Source organism: Aricia agestis, chromosome 19 (assembly GCF_905147365.1).
Source record: "Aricia agestis chromosome 19, ilAriAges1.1, whole genome shotgun sequence".
Taxonomy (NCBI): domain Eukaryota; kingdom Metazoa; phylum Arthropoda; class Insecta; order Lepidoptera; family Lycaenidae; genus Aricia; species Aricia agestis.
In genome coordinates, this window is record NC_056424.1 from 9,044,796 (window position 1) to 9,065,109 (window position 20,314).

The 20,314-nt window shown below is 37.3% G+C and overlaps 1 protein-coding gene across 6 annotated transcripts in view; it reads left to right on the top strand.

The window, feature by feature from the left end:
* The window catches only part of LOC121736812 (IQ motif and SEC7 domain-containing protein 1), a 232,103-nt gene that overhangs the window by 139,226 nt on the left and 72,563 nt on the right, over window positions 1-20,314 (top strand). For 2 of the 6 annotated variants that reach the window (XM_042128218.1, XM_042128220.1), the window contains exon 1: window positions 5,438-5,621. The exons of the other annotated variants lie outside the window; for them this stretch is intronic. The gene's annotated coding sequence lies outside the window, so the exon portion shown is untranslated. Of the gene's footprint in view, window positions 1-5,437; window positions 5,622-20,314 lie in introns of those variants that run through there. 6 annotated transcript variants of the gene reach the window in all.

Consider the following 20,314-nt stretch of genomic DNA (forward strand, 5'->3'; position numbering starts at 1 on the left):
GGTTTCTTTATTGTCTTTATTTTCAAAAAGAAAACCATGCTTCTTAACAAAAAGACATGATTCTAGTATATACAAACAGGCTAGTGGAAGAATTTTAAATTGTTGAAAGAGCGGTTTACAATGAGTGAACTTGTCTACCCCTGCCATAGCTCGTATACATTTTTTTTGTATTATAAATACCCTGTTCACATCCACCGAATGCAATACACTTTTGTATTGCTATGATTCTGTTAGAAGATTGTATTGAGTAAGTCACGAAAGAGGACAAAAATGTATTTCGACACGACTCTTCAATTTGCAAATATCCATCTAATCTAGTTTTATTCGTCTGAGCCAATAACATTGCACATATTAAGCTACTAGATGACGCCCCCAACTCCGTTGCGCCAAAACTATCTTATCGCGAGGACCCACAGACATACATCAAGATAGATACCGCATGTGCATGAACTTCGCGTGGTATATCGCGTTCCCAAACGACGGGCAATGCCCGTCTTTCGAAAGTATTTTCTTTAGTCTGCTATCGGAATCGGACGTCAATCGGAATTTTAAAGATGCCTAAATGTGCCGTATTGAGCTGAAGAAATTCAAATAGAAACGTTTGCCTTGATAATGGCTACTTTTCTTATCATCGGTACGTCACAGTAGGTAGTAAAAAAGTGGCACGCTCGTTTCATACAAATGGAGCGACATGCGGTATCTATCTTGATCCATGTCTGTGTGGATTTTTCCGGGATAAAAAGTATCCTTTGTCCTTTTCCGGGACTCAATGAATCGCTATACCCAATTAGAGCAAACTCAGTTTGTATGGATATGGATTATGCTACGAATGCTATAGTTATTTTGTAAATTTGAATCTTGCAGATGTACAAAAAAGTAATGAAAAGTGACGTAATTGTTACAATTCAATTGTTTCTTTCGTTTGCAAATCACACACGAACACAACGGAACCAAACTTGCATTAGCATTCCCTCCTCATGTTATACTCTTCTCTTTTCAACACCTTTTAAATGTAATTGTCAGAAAGGGATAGCAAGTATAATTTATAGGAAGTATATTATGGTGAAAAGCGTAACACGTTCACCCAGATACAGCAAGGCATTGACCATCTAACTGTTTTCGTTTTGGTTCAATTAGTTTATTGCAGCCATTAATGTTCACGATTATGGGCAGCTATAAAGGCATGTGATCAATAAGTTTTACATCATCAGTATAATTTGTTTATTTTCAGAGATTTTTTTTTTTTTTGGTAAACGCCCCGTACGTCGGTTGTTTCCACAGGTGGAACTATGGAAGGCTCCATAATTTCGACGTTCAGAAAGATTTTTTTCAAAAGATAACTCGAAATGAAATTGATTTGATTTGATTCAAAATATTGTCGAAGCGTTGTTAAGGATTTGATTTATCTATTTTTGCCTGGATAAAACTAAACAGGGGTTATTATTTTGGTAGTCAATGTTTGTCTTACCGTAGCGTCTACAAAAGAGGGGACATGAGTTTAATTATATTGGCTTGGCATTATAGTTTTAATTTTGTTATAGCAGGCTATCGCTTTCCTTTGTTATCATCAACTTGCAAACTTCTTGTTAACTCTGTTTATTAAATTGTCAGTGAAATTGTTGCATAATTTCCAATAAGTTTCCGACAGCAAGATACAAGTTTCGTGCCAAACCGTGTCGCTCTTGCGAAAAGATTGGTTCATTTTGCAACTTCATTTTACTTTCCATTGCCTTTTTCTTCACTTAATTTACTCTAAATAATTATTGCTACTTTTTAACTTATTATATAGCTTTCATTTATGATGGTCAACTACTATACTTGTCCTTAAATCAGAGCAAAGATTGAGTAGGGATCATTGCTCAATATTTGCTCAAATTACTCCGGTAACTTTGGTAACAAAAAATATCGATAACATTACCACTCTTACAGCACTACACTACTGCGATGATGGATAGCCAGTACGCACAATTGATAATATGGACAATCATAGACGATCATGCCATTCGACAAATTCGTAATCGAACAGAGATGGTATAGTAAAAAAAAATAAAACACTGTTCACCACAAAAAATTTCATCGTCTATTAAATGAAATTTTGCGTTTAAATTCCATAAACAAAAAAGGCTCGGTTGGTACAATAATGTCTTCATAAAAGAATACTCCGTATGAAGTTAGCTCGGTAATTACAGAATTATTGTAATAAATAATACACGCGCGTGTGACACGACACGACATTTTAACAGAACCCGCAAACGTAGCAGTTACCAAGAAAACGTTATTACTTTAGTAAATACTAGATGACGCCCGCAACTCCGTTGCGCCAAAATCCGTTTATCGCGCGGGAACCGGGATAAAAACTATCCTATGTCCTTTCCCGGGACTCAAAGTATCCCCATGCCAAATTTCAGCAAAATCGGCTTAGGCGTGAAGAGGTAACAGACAGACACACATTCGCAATTATAATATTAGTATGGATATGGATATCTAGAGGTATACTAATATTATAAAGAGGTACTCTATGACCTCGAGATTTGAGAAGTCGTTGGGGTAGTATCTGATTCCACTTAACCAATTTCAAAATTATTTCACCAACATGTACTTATGTGTAATTTTTCACAATTTGGAAAAGAGATTTTTCAAAATAGCATTTTCAATAGCGTATTAAAATAACGCATGCAAAGCAGCCAGCAAAATCTATTCAAGATACTTTTATAAAAAAATCTCTGACTCTGCTTATAATATTAATAAGACTGGTAATCTATTTATTAATATGTTCTACAACTTTACAGCTTATTAATGTTTTTTTTTTTTGTTACAGGTAACGTAACCCACATATTCTGGTAAACATGAGATGTGTCTATCGTAAGCAAGAAAAATAATTATTATCTTGTAAGTACATATAGAAACTTGGTAACCTTTTCGAACTTATCAAAGAACATGAGAACGAAAGTTATTGATTAGCTAATAAATTGGAAATTGTTAGGGAAAATAATTATGTCAGCATGTAATAGGTGTATGGCTATATAATATGCTTTTACGAATAGAATCCAAATTAAAAACTGAACAATTACGCAAAATAGAAAGGCAAAGTAAGATTAAACCGACAGCATTGAAATTAAACAATCAAGCATAAACAGTATTTATGATAATGTAGCGGTAATTGTAGCAGTAGGTCAAACGGAGACCGGTGCAGGCGCCGTCCTTGCTTATCCGACTTGCAAAACAGCTTAATGCGAACCAATACACTCAATACCGCCGTTTCTTCACATAGCCAAATATGTTTACGAAGTTGGGCTTGGAACAAATCCAAATCCACTACAGATATCTCAACCTATTTCCACTGATTGTAAGTGATCATCGATGCCCCTCGAGGTTGGGGAGGCTTGCATTTTGTGTTGCGGTATTTTCGGTTTCGATGTGAAATGAATTTGTTCTGCAAAAATACTACCTCAAAGAGAAAACGCTGCTCAATTTTAACGAATGAGGTTGGATACTTTCGAACTTTTTGGGGATTCTGCTTTGAATATTGCCTTATGGTTAGTTATGTCAAATAAATTACCACCTCCGCTTTGGTCCATTTATTGATATTGTTTGAGATATCTCTGCGTTCGGTCAGCTCGGTCCGACCGGTTCTGAACGACCTTGCGCACACGTTCACTCGCCGATGGCTTCGCAATGTGTCTCTAATTGCCTTTCTGTTACCTGAGATGCTTAGATCTAGTTTCTATATTGTCATTACAAAATACTTAACTCTCACCTGCTTTTTGAATTCTTCATCAGGTGCGAATCCTACTGGGCTGGTTATTGTTTTTGTTTCACGTTTCAGCAATCAACTTCTGTTCTCCTTCTATCAGACTAGGTTTAAATAATAACTCGACTCTAATTAGCGAATAGTGGAACAATAAAGTTGTTTGTGATATTAATCTTATTACCATTAGACGTTAAAATATTACCAACGACCAGGAATTACTTTGTCTATATGATCCGGCTCGTTTTATTTTTTACGGATTAAACTTGACTAACTTGTCTTTTGCTTTAACTCTAGTTTGGTCCCTTTTAGTAACGTAGTTGTATTCCTACAGCATTCAAAATTTTATTGCTATATTGTGTTGCCATTTTCATTTATTGCAATAGTCTGCGATTTCTGATCAAAACAATAAAATCCAATAGCAGGATAAATCATAATGCAACAAACATTATTTTGTAACATATTGCGCATCATGACCGCCATAATCACACGTTATTGACAGGTGAGCGTGACGAAATAATTTCATTATCACCCAATGGCGAATTAATCATTTGTTTATTTGTTTCTGCGACAAGGATTGCATTGCACATAATAAAGTCAAACTTTTAATTTGGAGCTTCCCAATCCCATATAGAGGCATTAATTTTTTAAAGGAAAAGAAATCCGTCCATGGTCATTGGTCATTATCTATTAAACCATGTTTATTGTTATTCTTTCCTCAAATTAAAGTACTGATGGTTCCCTTAATATTGCAACACTTTATTACTGTCGTATTTTTAATAGTTCCTTTATATATTTTTTTTACCAATTATGTAACTAAATTATGAGCTCTTAGGCTGTTTCGGATACATGTAATAACCAGTATTTGTTCATACTTTGAATGGAAAAAGTTAAGGAAATAAAATCTCTTAAGTTAATAGAGGAACATTATCCATTGTTGGAGGAAAATTCGTCGCATCGCGAATCTAAATGGACAAATGATTGTTTTGACGCTTGCTCAACTCCGCATTGTGTTTCCCACAATAGCGAAGCATTGAACCCGCAGTCATCACATAACACTCTAAAGTAAATCACCTTGAGTCGCTCTTATTCTTGTCAGGCAACAGGTGTCAGGTTGTGCAAAGTGACGCACGGACGTGCCCAGCGTGACATATGGCTGGACGTAAGGCTTCGCAGATTGGCGGTGGAAAAACAGATGGCCAAAGTGACGATTAGAATCCGGTTCAAAAATATGGAAACTGTCAATTTGGATATTTTACAGTTATAGTTTCAAAGGATGGGAAAGTGTACAATAATTTGAAGCTCCTCTTTGTGGGAAAGGAAAATAATAAACTTTCTCACTAGTCACTACTGAGTTCTACAGATATCAATGTGCTTGAATTTAGATGTGTCTGACTGAAATTTAGGTACTGACTAAAAGTATATTAATGATATTATATCAGATAAAATCTTATAAAAGCCTTCATTTATCTGTAATTTTTAATGACATCAAAATTATGTAATTTAATGACAATAAAAAAAAAACTTCTTCCCACTTCTAAAAATAATTATTTGACCTGAAAATGTAATGTTCAATACGCCTTTCGTCGTCCACGCTTCAAAATGCACCGCAGTGCAGCGAAACCTTTGCGCGGGCGCACATCGCTATCTGCGCAGTGCGCATGCGTTAAGGCAGTCTCTCGTGGCCGTTCACTGGGGCCGGTCGTGTCGCGCTCGTAAGCAATCGCCGATTGCAAACGTCACCAAATAACAAGTGTTGTGCAGTGCGAATTTGTGTTCGAACACTTGGATTATCCCAAGGTCACAGTGTCAAGTGCTCCGAGGAGGATTTGTTTTTGCCATCACCGTCACGGCTCGCTGAATTTTTTTATTGGTTTGCAATTGTTTTCTGTATTTACCGAATCTTCGCTAAGATTTTGCGTCACGAGTCACGACCATACGGTTCGGGAAACGAGTGGGCTTAGATTACTCGTGTAAGCTTCTCAGGCTGCATTCAAACTTTTCCCTCAATTTCGTCATGTTCAAAACTTTCTCAGGCCTCAATTATCACAGCAATTTTGTCAAAGGTGAAATTTAATTGCTAATAAATGTAAAGATTTATCTGAACCTATTGTTCGTTGACGACAATTAGCGTTTATCATCGTATACGGTTAAAAATTCTAATGGTATTTGTTACCAGCTTGTTTCTATTGACGAGTTATTGCTACTGCAGATAAGACTATTTATAATTGTTACTGGCTCATTGTTTATTCAAATGTATTCTTATTCCTTGAGATGATTATAATATTATTTGAATTTGTTTATGTTTTGTTTCTAGATTTTGTTATAATATTATCAAATATTGAAACGTATGATACAATAATTGTCTTACACAACAAAATATATGGTCAGCCAGAAATAGTTTTCAAAATAAATCGATCTAATTAAAATTTGAATTTTCTTATTTTGATGATATCTTTTTTTTTCACGGAAAATATTGTGATTTATATTTTAAGTGGGGAGAGTAATTTATATCAACAATAAAAAATTTGCGCTAAAAATAAAAAATATTGTTGATTCGAAAGTACCTACCATAAATCAATTTTGAAGTTGCAATCAATAAGATAAGTGATAAATGTCTTGAGAATAATATTCTTAGTATGTTATCTGTCTGTACTCTATAGATAAAAACATGAGTTTTCTCACGCCTTATCAATAGGAACCACTTTATCGAGAGTGAAAATGAGGTTAGATGAAACTGAATCAACTTTATTTATAGGATATTTATTTGCTGTTTTTATGGGCTGCCTTTCCTTTTCCTTCCGGATCGAACTTTCTTTTAAAATAAGAGATGTTCCCTATATTGAATCTTCTTTTGTACGAAGTGAGAAATCCTATAGGACATGTCCTACGGGTTTTGTTTATTTTTTCACTTTTATTTTGCCAGCCAAGCTGGCCGACGGTGGCGATGGATCGGGATGAATGGAAGGACTTGGGGGAAGCCTTTGCCTTTGCAGTGGGACAGCATAGGCTCTTAAAAAAATTTGCATCTTTCGCTCCCAGTGATTCTTCTTATCAAAACACAAAATGAAACATAGTGCCGAATTCAGTAAACTGATTCATTACTGGATCAGTAGATTTACTGATTTTTATTTCATCTTTGAAGATTTTTAACTCATCCAATGATAAGAAATATATAACATTTTAAACTTTCGCGTTGCATTATAATGAAACTTTTTAATCGGGACTTAACGCGACTTATTTAAGTAGTAATGCTACTACGAGTACATACTTTTTCTCGACGTTTCGGCCGTGTTGCAATGGCCGTGGTCACGAGAGGACTCCAAGAAATATATAGTTAGAAACTCTACCTAGAGAGTGTTCAGTTCAGGTGCGCCTACTTCTCTTGAGATCGTACAATAGACACACATAACTTTAATCTATAACATAATATGTTACATAAAAAGATATTAAAAACGATATTTACTATATCATTGTGTGAGTATGAATTAAAGAAAAAAAATTTACTCGAGAAAATGTTTATCCGATTTTCCTACAACTGCTTAGCTGTAATAACTTCAGTTGACTTTGACAGATGAAGTTGTCTTCGCACACTTTTATTAAAGGTAGATTAAACAGATATAAACTATCGCACCAACTTAGATGGAGTTTGATGAAGTTACACTCGAGCCTTCGTAGTTTGTGTAAATTCCGCGAGGAATAATTCTCTCAGAGGATTAAATTTTATTTATGTACTCAATCAAAGAAAACGTTGGAAAATCCGAAGAAGTCCGGTTTCTGAGGTGATAAACAGGAGTTTATTTATTCACAAGAGCTTTTGATTGGCTAGCGCCTAAAGGTAGACCAAGGTTTGTAGGCAGTTGTTCTAGTGATGTTATTAGTGCAAGAACAATATTTTCACTATAGACAGAACGAACCAGTAGACTGGCTTAGAATAATGAGAGCAGAGTACAGACTTTTATCGGCCGATAGTTATACATCGTCGTACTGATAAAGCTTTCGATCAAACTATCGGCCGACTAAAAGCACAGTAGACATAACGACCAGTAGTTCGACTGCAAAGAGACGGACAGGTTTCAATATCTGTCAAATTCGTCGGGTTTCACTAGGATTATGAACGGAATGTGCCTCGCGCTGGCTGATATAATTTATTTTTAAATATTTAAAATAAAGATTTCAAAATTAGATTCTGACAATTTTAATCGCATGTGCCAAAACACAAACAACAATACGCCCAAAGAGGAACACGTCCAGCAAATATGTCATAGTTTTAAATTCGTAGGTGACAAGTTAACAACCCTAGCGACGATTTTCGTCATAATGGTCTGGACTCTAACGATTTTTTCCACTTTAAAACTTCATATTTCACAAGTGGATCCCTAAATCGGAAAATGATAAGTATTTGAATACTCTGAATAATATTTTTTAAAAACGTACCCAACGACAACCCACACGATAGGATGGACGCGGAAAAAAAATCACCCCCGCTTGATGTGTATGGGGAGGTACCATAAAAAAATAAAGATTTTATATACCATTTTGTCGCCATCATTAAGATAATATGCATACATGCCGAATTACAGCTTTGTAGGCCCTATAGTCTCTGAACAAAAACCGACGGACAAACCGAAACTATAAGGGTTCCTTGTTGACTACGGAACACCCTGATATGCGTTCTGTTTGTAGAAAAAGGTATTTTTTTGTTCAAAAAATAAACCCCATTGATTTTGAAACTGACACTGGTTCTTAAGACTTTTCTGGGTCCCAGTGAACAAATTGAGACGCATCCCATGACTGTTGAAGGGTGGGGACGGGGTCCATACAAAATCCCCCATAGGCCTTTATAATATCTTTGATATTATATGTCATTAGCCGTTCATAGTATTAGCTTGCAGCGGTACCACGTGGTACAACGCACTGATTTGTCAGTTTGTTCGAAGTCGGCCTACTGGTTCGTTCTGTGTTTAATATGATGATAAAGTAATCCATCGACCATTCTCTCTAACCACCAAGCACCAGTACGAAATTCTCAAGGCCAACATTTTCCATTTCTAGGTTGTGCCAATTTCGTTTTGGCAGCCTTATCGCTATCCGCTTCTATCATTAACACAATTATTTATGCATGTAGCCTGAAATTTTTTAACACATTAGCATATTGATGACTTCATTAGACGCTCTGGAAAACCGGCACCACTTTTTTGCGCTGCACGAACATGGCGCCTAAATTAAAATTTAAATCGAGCAATATACAGTCTCTGATATTAAGTTGATACAGGAGCCTTTTTTATTTTTCATTCCATTTAGAATTCCGGTAATAGAATTCCTATATGAGATGTATTGTATCACTATGAAGTTTCTTAATAATGAATATTTTGCCATGAACCATTTCGAAATTAATTTGGACTTCCAACGCACCATTTGGATTGATGGACGGCTCTGTGTATGGCCAACGCCAAGGCTCTCTCCAGGATATTCAATATTATGCAACATGCTATTAAGAGACCACCTGACTCTAAAAATCAAACATCGCCCTTCTCTCTTCACACTCACGCCCGTCTTTCATATGCCAGGTGAAAAAGGACGGCGCGATATCATCGCCGAGTTAGTTTTACTTCAATAAAAGACGAACTATAATGATTATGAAAAAAGTGTTTTGAGCAAATTTAGGTTTTATCAATACCTTTTTAGATATTAAAAAATATTAAAGAGAAGACAGCAAACTTCGAAGATCCAAGCAAAAATTTGTCTAAAACAAGGTTTTTTTTGTAAAAAAAGAAACTATCGAGCATTTTTTGAGTAATCGTGTTTTCGTCTTGAGCATTTAATCTTTATGAACTGAAGTTACTTGTGACGAAAAATCAGTTTTCTAGACCTTACAGATTTTGAGATCTAGGTTAAAGTATGTAGTCAAGTTAGGGTCATATGGGCTCTTAAAATTCTTCGAAACATGGAGTCTGTTAAAACTGTAACTTTTTCCTCAAGTTTGCCGCGTGCCTGGTTTTCCCAGAATTCGTATTTTATCAATCTTATTTGCGGCGTTAGGCTTACTATGAAATGGAATTTAAGAATAATGAGTACATTAAAAGTGCCTTTAAGTAGGTAAGTACATATTTTTCAATATTTTCGAAACAGATAAGTTTTGTAGTCTGACAAACTCTACACACAGTGGGTAAAACCACATACTTATTTTTTTTTAACCCGCACTTGCCCGGATCTGGAGCCGTACCACGAAACCGTTTTGAGACTCAAACAATCGTACGAAAATGCCGCGTCCTACTCTAACAAACGTGAAATGACGTTGTTAGAGCAGGACGCGGCATTCTCGTCCGATTGTTTGAGTCTCAAAACGGTTTCGTAGTAGGCCGACTGGGTGAAAGTTAATCCTGGGTTAGATTTCATGTTATCCCTTTCTTTATTCCAAAGAACGAGATGTACAACATGATATTTAGCGAGAATTAACTTTGACCCATATCTGCGAGCATTTTCAGGCTGATTCTTGATGGTGATGAGTTTTCACAATAACGTACAATACGTTTTCAGATAAGGCCCTCATTGTCATTCATTGGGGCCATTTAATTAAAAAATCGATAACCAATTACCACCATATATATACCTTATAAAAATATGTGCTAGTATATTGATTTTATATATGAAATTCTCGCGTTACAGTGTTAGTACCGTACTCTTCCGAAACGGCTTTACTGATTTTTACCAAATTTTATATGCATATTCAGAGGGTCTGAGAATCGGCTACTGGCTTCTTTTTATATTGATATAAGTGCATTTGTTGAATAAATAATAGTGAATTATTACAACTCGAGACTGACGGCGACCATTGTTTGTGCGACGGGATAGCGACGGACGTTGCCATGGTTACTTATTTAGTCACTTCAATAAAATAATATGGGCGAAATACTTTATATGGCAAAACAACGTTTGCCGGGACAGCTAGTATAATGTATTATTATTAGGAAATAAAATTTAAAGTATATTGTTATATGCTGAGGCCATTGACCTTACACTGTCAGCTGATTTACTTCAGTTTAGTACTTTCGAGGCTTATATTGTACTAGATGACGTGTGCAACTCCGTTGCGCCATTTCGTTTATTGCGCGGGTAGGTGCAGTCCTTTTTCCGGGATAAAAAGTGTCCTTTATCTTTTCCTGGGACTAAAACTATTCTCCATACAAAATTTTAGCAAAGCCGTTCAGCGGTTTAAGTGTGAGGAGCTTACAGACATACACACTTTTGCATTTATAATATAATTATGGATTATATCAGGCGCCACAGTTAGTTCAAGCTACGTAACGAATAACAATCGTATTATGTATTATAATTATTAAAACATAGTTTTAGTATTATAAATTTATGACGTAATTAATGTGCTTTAGTAACGTTCTTAGCTATCAATGAGATGTTACAATAAAAAATGAGATGTTAAAAAATCTATAGCTTTATATCTTAATATGGTGGAAAAACTGCAAATTGTGTTTTATTATTAGAGTACAAGTAGTTTTTTTTTTTCACAAAATCTTAGCTAGCGTACGAGTTTTGCGAGCCTTGAAAACCTCTTTGTTATTCTTGTGACTCGGTTTATGCATATTAAACAGATTTAATCTCGGTTTAGTAATTTTTATCTTAGTTTACGTTACACATTATAATATTATACACATGTCTTAAAATGTAGGTATCCATACAATATTATAAATGTGAAAGTGTGTCTATTTGTCTGTCACGCTTAAAGTTTAAACCCCTGAACCGAATGAGATGAAGTTTGGTATGCAGATACCTACTTGGTGTCCTGCCAAAGAACATAGTTTTTCTTACGCACCATAAACAAATTTTGACCCAACGGAGTCATTTAGTTATAATATTTTTAGGTAGGGAAACCTTAATTAATATAAAAAAAATCAACACCAATTCTATAAATCTAATTTAACACTTTAAATAAAAATTAAATAACAAAACTAAATCACTAAATTGCTAACAAACTAATTAATTACAAAATTAAACAAAAGAAAATAACAAAACTAATAATTAATTACAAAATAACGGACACAAGCAATGGCACGTCTATCTCGCACGAATTCTCAAGGGAAAAAGAGAACGAGTCACGTGGCGAGGCAGTTTTTATACACTCTGAGAGGTAGGGGGGTGGCTAGGTGAATCAGCTTCTGGTGTTGCCGCTAACACGGCCTCTCCTGACAGTCTGACGTCCTCGTCAGGCTTCGATGATGGACCGGGTTGTTCTTGAGTAGGATCGGACTGAGCAGTTACGGCATCTGCTGAGACGTCATCATTCTCCTCTCCTGGAATTACATAAAAATAGCTCTAATACAGTTGTAACAACATCAAAAACTGGTCCGATTTTTATAAATGAGTAACAAGCAAAAATGGTACCGAAGTGCGCATTATATAGTCAACTACATTATTTAGCTAGCTAGCTTTCAGGCATAGGCTCCACTATTAAGCATACCCGTCAGAACTGCCGTCAATAATCATATTGCTCGGACTTCACGTCAAGGCATAGGCTCCACTATTAAGCGTACCTCCGACGGCTGTTCTGGCATAGGCTCCACTATTAAGCGTACCAAACAGACTTGTAAACTCACCCTCAAAGAATGCTGCGCAGGTCTCCGGGGTCCACTCTCCTCTCCAGGGCACCAGGTACTGCGCGGCCGCATAAGTAACCTTGCCGTATGCTCCGCTGACCAGCTTCAGCTCGTAGCGCCCATGATCGAGCACTCGGGTAATTCGGTAAGGTCCACGCATTCCTGGATCCAACTTGCCCTGTGACTGGGAGTACTTGATCACAAATACGAGATCATTCAATTTATAGATGCGGGGAGGCTCACGATCTTCGTTCACCCGTCGATCTTGTTCGGCTTGATTTCGTGTCAACCGTTCGGTTGTCCTCTGTCTTCGTAATTCGCGTAATGACTCACGATTGTCAGTAGAATTTTCTAAAGCCACATCGCGTATTAACGAGCGGACTACCGGTAATGCATTTTCGGACCCGATCAACAAGTTTAAGGGAGAATACTGCGTTGTCTTTTGTTTTGTGATATTTAAAATTAATTGCAGTCGCCACAACTCCTCAGCCCATTCACTTTTCTTTTGATTTGACTCGATACGAAGCATATTGAGAATCGTGCGGATATAGCGTTCGGCCTGGCCATTAGCTTGATGCATCTCAGGAGTGATGTGATGCACTCGGCATCCTAACTCATTAAGAAAAGATAAAAAACTCGAAGCCTCAAACATTCTACCTCTATCACAAATTAAAGTGTTGGGAGTACCGAACAAGGAAATAATTAATTGCATGGCTCGCTTCAGCTCAGTTAAATCTTGTCGGTGAATAGGAATTAAGTGACAAAATTTGGAAAAAGAATCAACTGCAACTAATATGTGCTTAAAACCTTGTGATTCTGGTAACGGTCCCAAAACGTCAAGGTGTAGAGTGTCAAATGGAATATTAGGCTTGGCCCATGAAGTAATTGGCTGTAATGAGGATCGTGGCACACGTTTATGAGCTATGCAGGTTAAACAATGCTTAACATATTTGGAAATAAAGGTCCTTAGACCAGGAAACCAAAAATATCGTAATATGAGATCGGCAGTCTTTTCGACATCAATATGGGCATGTTCGTCGTGAAAAATACGAAGCAGACTAAGTCGATACCCCTTAGGAATAAAACAGAGGAGGCGCCCCTCTTCGCCCGTAGGTGTATAGCGATAGTACAAAAGATCACCCTTTTTGACGTATCTCGAGGCGTCCAACTGTCCCTCGTCTAGGGATCGCAACAATTGTTGCGTTTCCTCATCACCCGATTGTGCGATTTGTGCCCAATTGCGTGGTTTGGTTATGTTGTTTACAGTTGCAACAGGGTTTCGACTAAAATAGTCAGCATGCGGCAATAAGACCCCCTTTCGGTACTGAATATCAAAGTCGAAATCCTGCAAGTAAACCCACCATCTAGCTACCCGTGGTAACAGGTCCCTTTTTGTCTGAGTAGATTTGAGAGCGTTACAATCGGTTACGACAGTAAAATGCCTACCAATGAGATGATGCCTAAAATGTTTAAGGGCTTTTACCACCGCAAGAGTCTCCAGTTCATAGGAATGGTATTTAGACTCGGCCCCCTTAGTGGCCTGGCTGTAATACGCCACTACCCGTTTACTACCATCCCTATGAATCTGGAGTAGGACCGCACCGTAGCCCGCGCTACTCGCATCTGTATGAACCTGCGTGGGTAGTTCAGGATCAAAAATACAAAGTACCGGCTTACTGGTAAGACACTTAATGAGTTCCTGGCGAGCCATTTCCTGTTCCTCACCCCATACAAAATCGACGCCTTTCTTTGTTAACCGTGCTATACAAGACGTTTTTAATGAGTAACCAGATATGTATTTCCTGAAATAGCCCGCCAGGCCCAGAAACTGTCTCACTTGCCGCACGTTTTGAGGTACACTTGAATTTATCAGAGCCTGAACTTTAGCTTCAGCCGGTCGTATGCATCCGTCCGATATTATCCTACCCAAGTATTCTATCTTGGTACATAGGAAGGAACATTTGCGTAAGTTTATCGAAAAACCTGAATTTGTTAACGTTGTCAACACACGATCGAGTGTTTGCAAACCTTCCTCAATTGAGGAATGCAGTATTAAACAGTCATCAATATATACCAAAACTAAGCCAGATTCGATAAACTCACGCAACGTTTTTGATATAATTCGCTGATAAACTATGGGAGCATTCGCGAGACCGTATGGCATTTTAATATATTCGTAATGCCCTTCGGGCGTAACAAAACCAGTAAGGGGAATAGAATCGTCCTGTAACATGATTTGGTGGAAGCCGGTAGCCATATCCAAAGTTGTGAACAATTTCGCTTTCCCTAGTCTGTCAAGGTGGTCATCTATTAAAGGGAGTGGGTATCGATCTTTTACGGTTATCTTATTTAGTGCACGAAAATCCACGCACATCCTATCTGAGCCATCCTTCTTTTTGACTAACAAGACCGGGCTAGAATAAGGCGACTCCGACTCACGAATAATATTTTTGGACAGAAGGTCTTTAATGATATCCCGCACCTTTAGTTTTTCGTTAAAAGACATTTTGTAAGGTCGATAGTATATCGGAGTGTCATTATTCAAGCGAATTTGCATTTTACCGGTGGTAACGGTAGTCATGGCGGTACCCGAAATCATAAACTTAGAAAATTTATCAAGAATAGACAATAAAACTTTCAAATCATCGCCCACTAATGTTGTTTTAATTTCATTACACTCGATATTCGCTTGAACATTGCACACACGATTAACTGAAAGCCCGCGAGTCAAACGTTGCAAACTTCGTGTACGGACGTACGTGACCCCGTCTCTATTCAGTACATCTGTACCGATAATTATAGGCGCATTCATACACTCTCTAGGCACAATTAGCAAATCAACTTCCAAAGTTATTTCCGGGAACTCGATTGTCAGTGTCACGTAAAATTCAACAAAAATAGTTGTGTCACTAATACCCTTTAACTGACTGTTAATAGGTTTCTTACAACACGAAAAATGATTTACAACATCCGAGGATATTAATGACACATCTAATGCACCACTGTCAATAAGTATATCAACCGGAATCCCCTGAATGATACCAACCATAACGTCATTATTTTTACTAAAGTCGGGGGTAGAACAAAAATTAACTTTGTTTTTATTACGTTGTGCATCCGAACGTTGTTTAGCAAAACACGAAGTAATATCGTGCCCACCCTTCTTGCAATAAGCGCACGACAAATTGGACTTAGAACTATTATCACTCGAACTAGGTAATGCGAGTATTTGAGAGTTAGTTTTTTGTTTAGGTTTCTTTGGACAATTAACCTGTTTGTGTTGAGTGTCGCCGCAAATAAAACACTTCAATATACGTTTAAAAGTCGACTTGTGTCGAGATTGTTGAGAAAATGAAGACATAGGTAAAGATTTAGAAGTAGGCTTAGTAAACGTCGACAAAAAGTCGACCATATTGTCGATAGTGAGTTTCGCATTAGTGGCACACGCCTTGATATGTGGGTCTCTAATGCCACGAATTACGATTGCGATCATAAGTTCCTCGGACAACCCCTTAACAATTCGTAATCGTAATAACGATCTACGCGCGTACTCCGCATAAGTGGAATATTTTTCTGAATCCGTATTCATAACTTCGAAAAGAATATTAGCCACATCTATCTTTTTTACACATAACGATCTAAAATCATTTTTAAAGGTACTCCACGAACGATCGTTGGTAACCCACTCACTAAGCCATTGTTTCGCGTTCCCCTTTAAACAGTTACCTACCCGCGACAGGCACTCATTATCTGACCACTTATTTACAAGCTGTGCCCTATCCACCTCGGAAAACCACTGATCTACATCGTTTACATCGGGATCAAAGTTAGAGACGTAATAGTTTTGTGTATGTACCGACCTTAATGATTGAATTGCGTCCACAATTCTTTCCGTAGAGCAGCCCATGGAGTCTCCGTTAGCAGCGCCGGGCGTATTCGACCACCCCGATTTACCTTCCAATGCACTCAACCGCGAGGCTATCGCCTCGAGCGATTGTGCGTAGTCTCGATGCAGCGTCTCGTCCCTCGGTTCCAAGTATGATCGACCTGGACTCGAACGCTCCCGGCCAGAACACCTCGATCGTGAACGCCGACGACGACACCGCTCGTGCTGTTCACGCGAGCGATCACGGCTCCATCGTTCCGAGCCCGAACGGTCACGGCGAGATCGCCGCCGCTCCTTTGTGCGTCCCCGAGACGTGCTACGAGACAGCCTGCCGTGCGAGATTCTACTACGCGAGCGTGCAACGCGCTTCCCCCGTGTTTTTGACCGTGAACGATTCGATCTACCCATGACTATTCTAAATTAGCAACCTTGTTGGAAAATAATAATTGTGGGAGTGTTTTCTTTATCCCACGCCTGATTTTAGGTAGGGAAACCTTAATTAATATAAAAAAAATCAACACCAATTCTATAAATCTAATTTAACACTTTAAATAAAAATTAAATAACAAAACTAAATCACTAAATTGCTAACAAACTAATTAATTACAAAATTAAACAAAAGAAAATAACAAAACTAATAATTAATTACAAAATAACGGACACAAGCAATGGCACGTCTATCTCGCACGAATTCTCAAGGGAAAAAGAGAACGAGTCACGTGGCGAGGCAGTTTTTATACACTCTGAGAGGTAGGGGGGTGGCTAGGTGAATCAGCTTCTGGTGTTGCCGCTAACAATATTATAATAAGTGAAAGTTTTTGAAATACATATAAATCATATTATGTACTTATAAAATTGATTTTTAAGAGGATACCACAGCGGCTAGAGAAATGAAAAAAAAGTACGTGTAATATCTATAGCTGTCTCCCTTACCTCAAGCCTATACCGCAGAACGCGATAGAGACAACTGCAGAAAATCCAGAAAATCAACGATTCGTTGTCCCCTGATTCCTTCTCCAAAACTTAACCGATTTAAGTACTTTTTTCATTAAAGATTAAAAAAAGGCTTGAGCTGTGTTCCTATGTTTTGCTTTTTTTGTATAATCTATCCAAATCTGTTTTCTGGACGTTTGAACACAGTGGAAAATCTGGCCATTTTTTTGGGTTTTTGAACGTTCATATCTTATTTAATAATTAAATTATGAAAAAAAAGAAAACATAGGGACATTGTATTAGTGGCCGTAGATATTCAGGAAAAATATTATAACTCTACTAGCATTATCCAGGGAGGAAACAGGGGACAACGTTTGTATGGAAAAAATGGCGGTGTGGAATCCTCTTAACAGCTTTTATTTTCTCTCTTTTCCCAAAATAAAATTCCCCAGGATTCAATGAAGAAAGTATAAGTTTTTATAACGTATTTGGAATACACAATATACTAAGTAATATTTTGTTTCATGTTTGATTATTATTATTATAGATACTTACTCCAATTTGTGTAATCTCTAGGAAGGAAATATAAATAAATTGTACAAATAGGATATACTAAAAGGTTTATTCAACGGAGGAAAATATTTTATTAACCTCCACAGTAATATAAATGCCCTGTCGTATTTACTCTCAGTTTCCGTATCGCTAATGGCCAGGCGGTTATGAGTTCTATTGTTGGTGTGGTAAAGTCGGTAATTGTGTCGCGTTTTGTTAGGATAGGCACCAATGGTTCGCGACAAAACAATGTTGAACAATTGCGAAATCGAATGGAGGTTTTATAGTTTTAGGTCTGGTGCTTCGGCTTATTTGGTCAATCGTTGATTGATTTGTGTCTGGGGTTTGACGGGAGATTATCTTTTCAATAGCGTTTTTGATTGGTCAACTGCTTGTCTTTAACCAATAACAAAAACCGAGGTACCTTAGATTGTAAAATAATATTATAATATTTGACGATTACAAGATAATACCTTAGTGAAGCTTACTAAAAGTAAGTTGAACAAATAACATTTTATTTCATTCGTTCCTCGTATTGATTAATGAGAAAGAATGAAATTATTGTCAAGTTTCTAAAGTACGAAGAAGGTTTTTTAAAATTAAAATTTTTCGTTTTTCTCGTGAACCAACCCGTTCATTCTGCGCTTCCCATATGCTGACGTAACAGATGCGACGCGCTTTGCAACTGTCATCACTCATCAGTTTTCACATTGTGGCCAGAAATTATTTTCTTAAATAAAAAACTTAACAATGTCTACAATGTGTAATAAAAAATGATATTAATACTTTAGGGTGAGTATGAGTCCCCTTTATAGAGTTCACTGTGAAAGTAGCAGCGCTGAAAGGGTATTTCTAAACTTTTGTTTAGGCAAATTCATGACGTTGGGACACTTGCCCATACAAGTTAAAAAAAATTGCTCTTTCAGGCTTCAGCGCCGCTATTTTCACAGTGAACGCTACATTAATAAGTGACACATACACACCCTAAAGTGTTATCAATTATAATATAATATAATATCTATGGACGCTTCACACCACGTCAGTCTGGCCCTGTGGTAAGTACCTAAAGGACTTGTGTTACAGGTACCAGACAACGGAAATATATTTAATACTTTTATACTATACATATATTTAAGATTTTTATTATATGATACACATATTTAATACACATCCATGACCCAGGAACTTTGAAAACTTTTTGTTCCGTCGGCGGGACTCGAACCCGCGACCCCCGGCTTGAGCTACCAACGCGCTCACTACTGAGCCACAGAGGTCGTCAAACTTTGTTTGGTTACACCCTGTACAATAGTGCTAAATGCTAATCCTTTGTCTTATACCTGATCTGAAGACTTGTTGAAACAGAAGTTTATCTATTCAGTAGCTGACACTGTACAGTTATTGCCTGCAGTTGATCAATCAAAAGTCCACACTGTGCCTTTTTTGTTCATCAAGGGCATGCGTTATAGCCATGTTATAGCGCAGTCAACATCGCACGTGAGGCATGCCTGCGACGCTATGACACTTTTCTTTCCAACGCGGGTTGATTTTGACGCATTCAATTATTGAACATGCCAAACGAAAGTTGAATAAAAAGATGATGACGAAAATTGAAGATGAAATTGCTTAGTGTGGACATAGCTAAAGACTGGCAGGCAGGGCGTCAAACTTTTAACAATTAGGGCCCTTCCACACGGCGTTTTTTACGCTCGTTTGTATCGATACAAACGCAAGGAAGCCTAAATTTAAGACTTTATATGTGCTAAAACGCGCAGAAGACGAGCGCCTCAGAAACGCGCGTCGTCAGCGCGCAAATAATACGTCGTGTGGAAGGGCCCTTAGATTCTCTAGGATCTAGAGCCCTAGAGGTCTTAGCGCCCACTCCAATTCCTTCCTTAATAACGACAATATTGTGGTAAGGGGATATAGTTTGAATATTTATGAGGCGGCTGGATTAGTGTCTGGTTAATTAATGTTACCTAGGTTCACCATGATTTATTAGTGCTCAAGACGGAGGAGATTCTGTTTGAGAAAGCGAATATTACTCTACTACTCACTAATTTCGTAGATAGGATATCGCTTCTCTTCTGTAAAAAACTTTTCTATATAAATAAAATGAATTTTCTATTTTGTTAGTCCTGTTGTAACTCGAGAACGGCAGAACCGATTTGGCTAATATGAGTCTTAGACCAGAGAAGGTTTTTAGGATAAGAAACAATGAAAAAACCTTGTTCCTTTTGGCGGTGCAAAATTTTTTGTAAATCCCTAAAATAAAATAAAGTGTAGGTAAATGAAGGAGCTACAAGTTACAACATGCTTAATTACCTGTCACTTTTCGTCTTCGTAGTACCGTTTTCTTAATTAACATTTCTCGACTTGTGACACTTTTCCTCAGGAAAGACTTCAGTTACTTTTGATAAGTTAATATTTAATAATTTACTTAAATGCCACTAATTGTTCGATAATCTTCATCTTATTGCTTCAATTCAGAATTCTCTCGATGGGAAGAGGATTATTTTTGAAATAGAAATTAAAACTTTTCCCGTAAAATAAAGGAGATTGGCGAATCCTACTCTATTTCTTAGT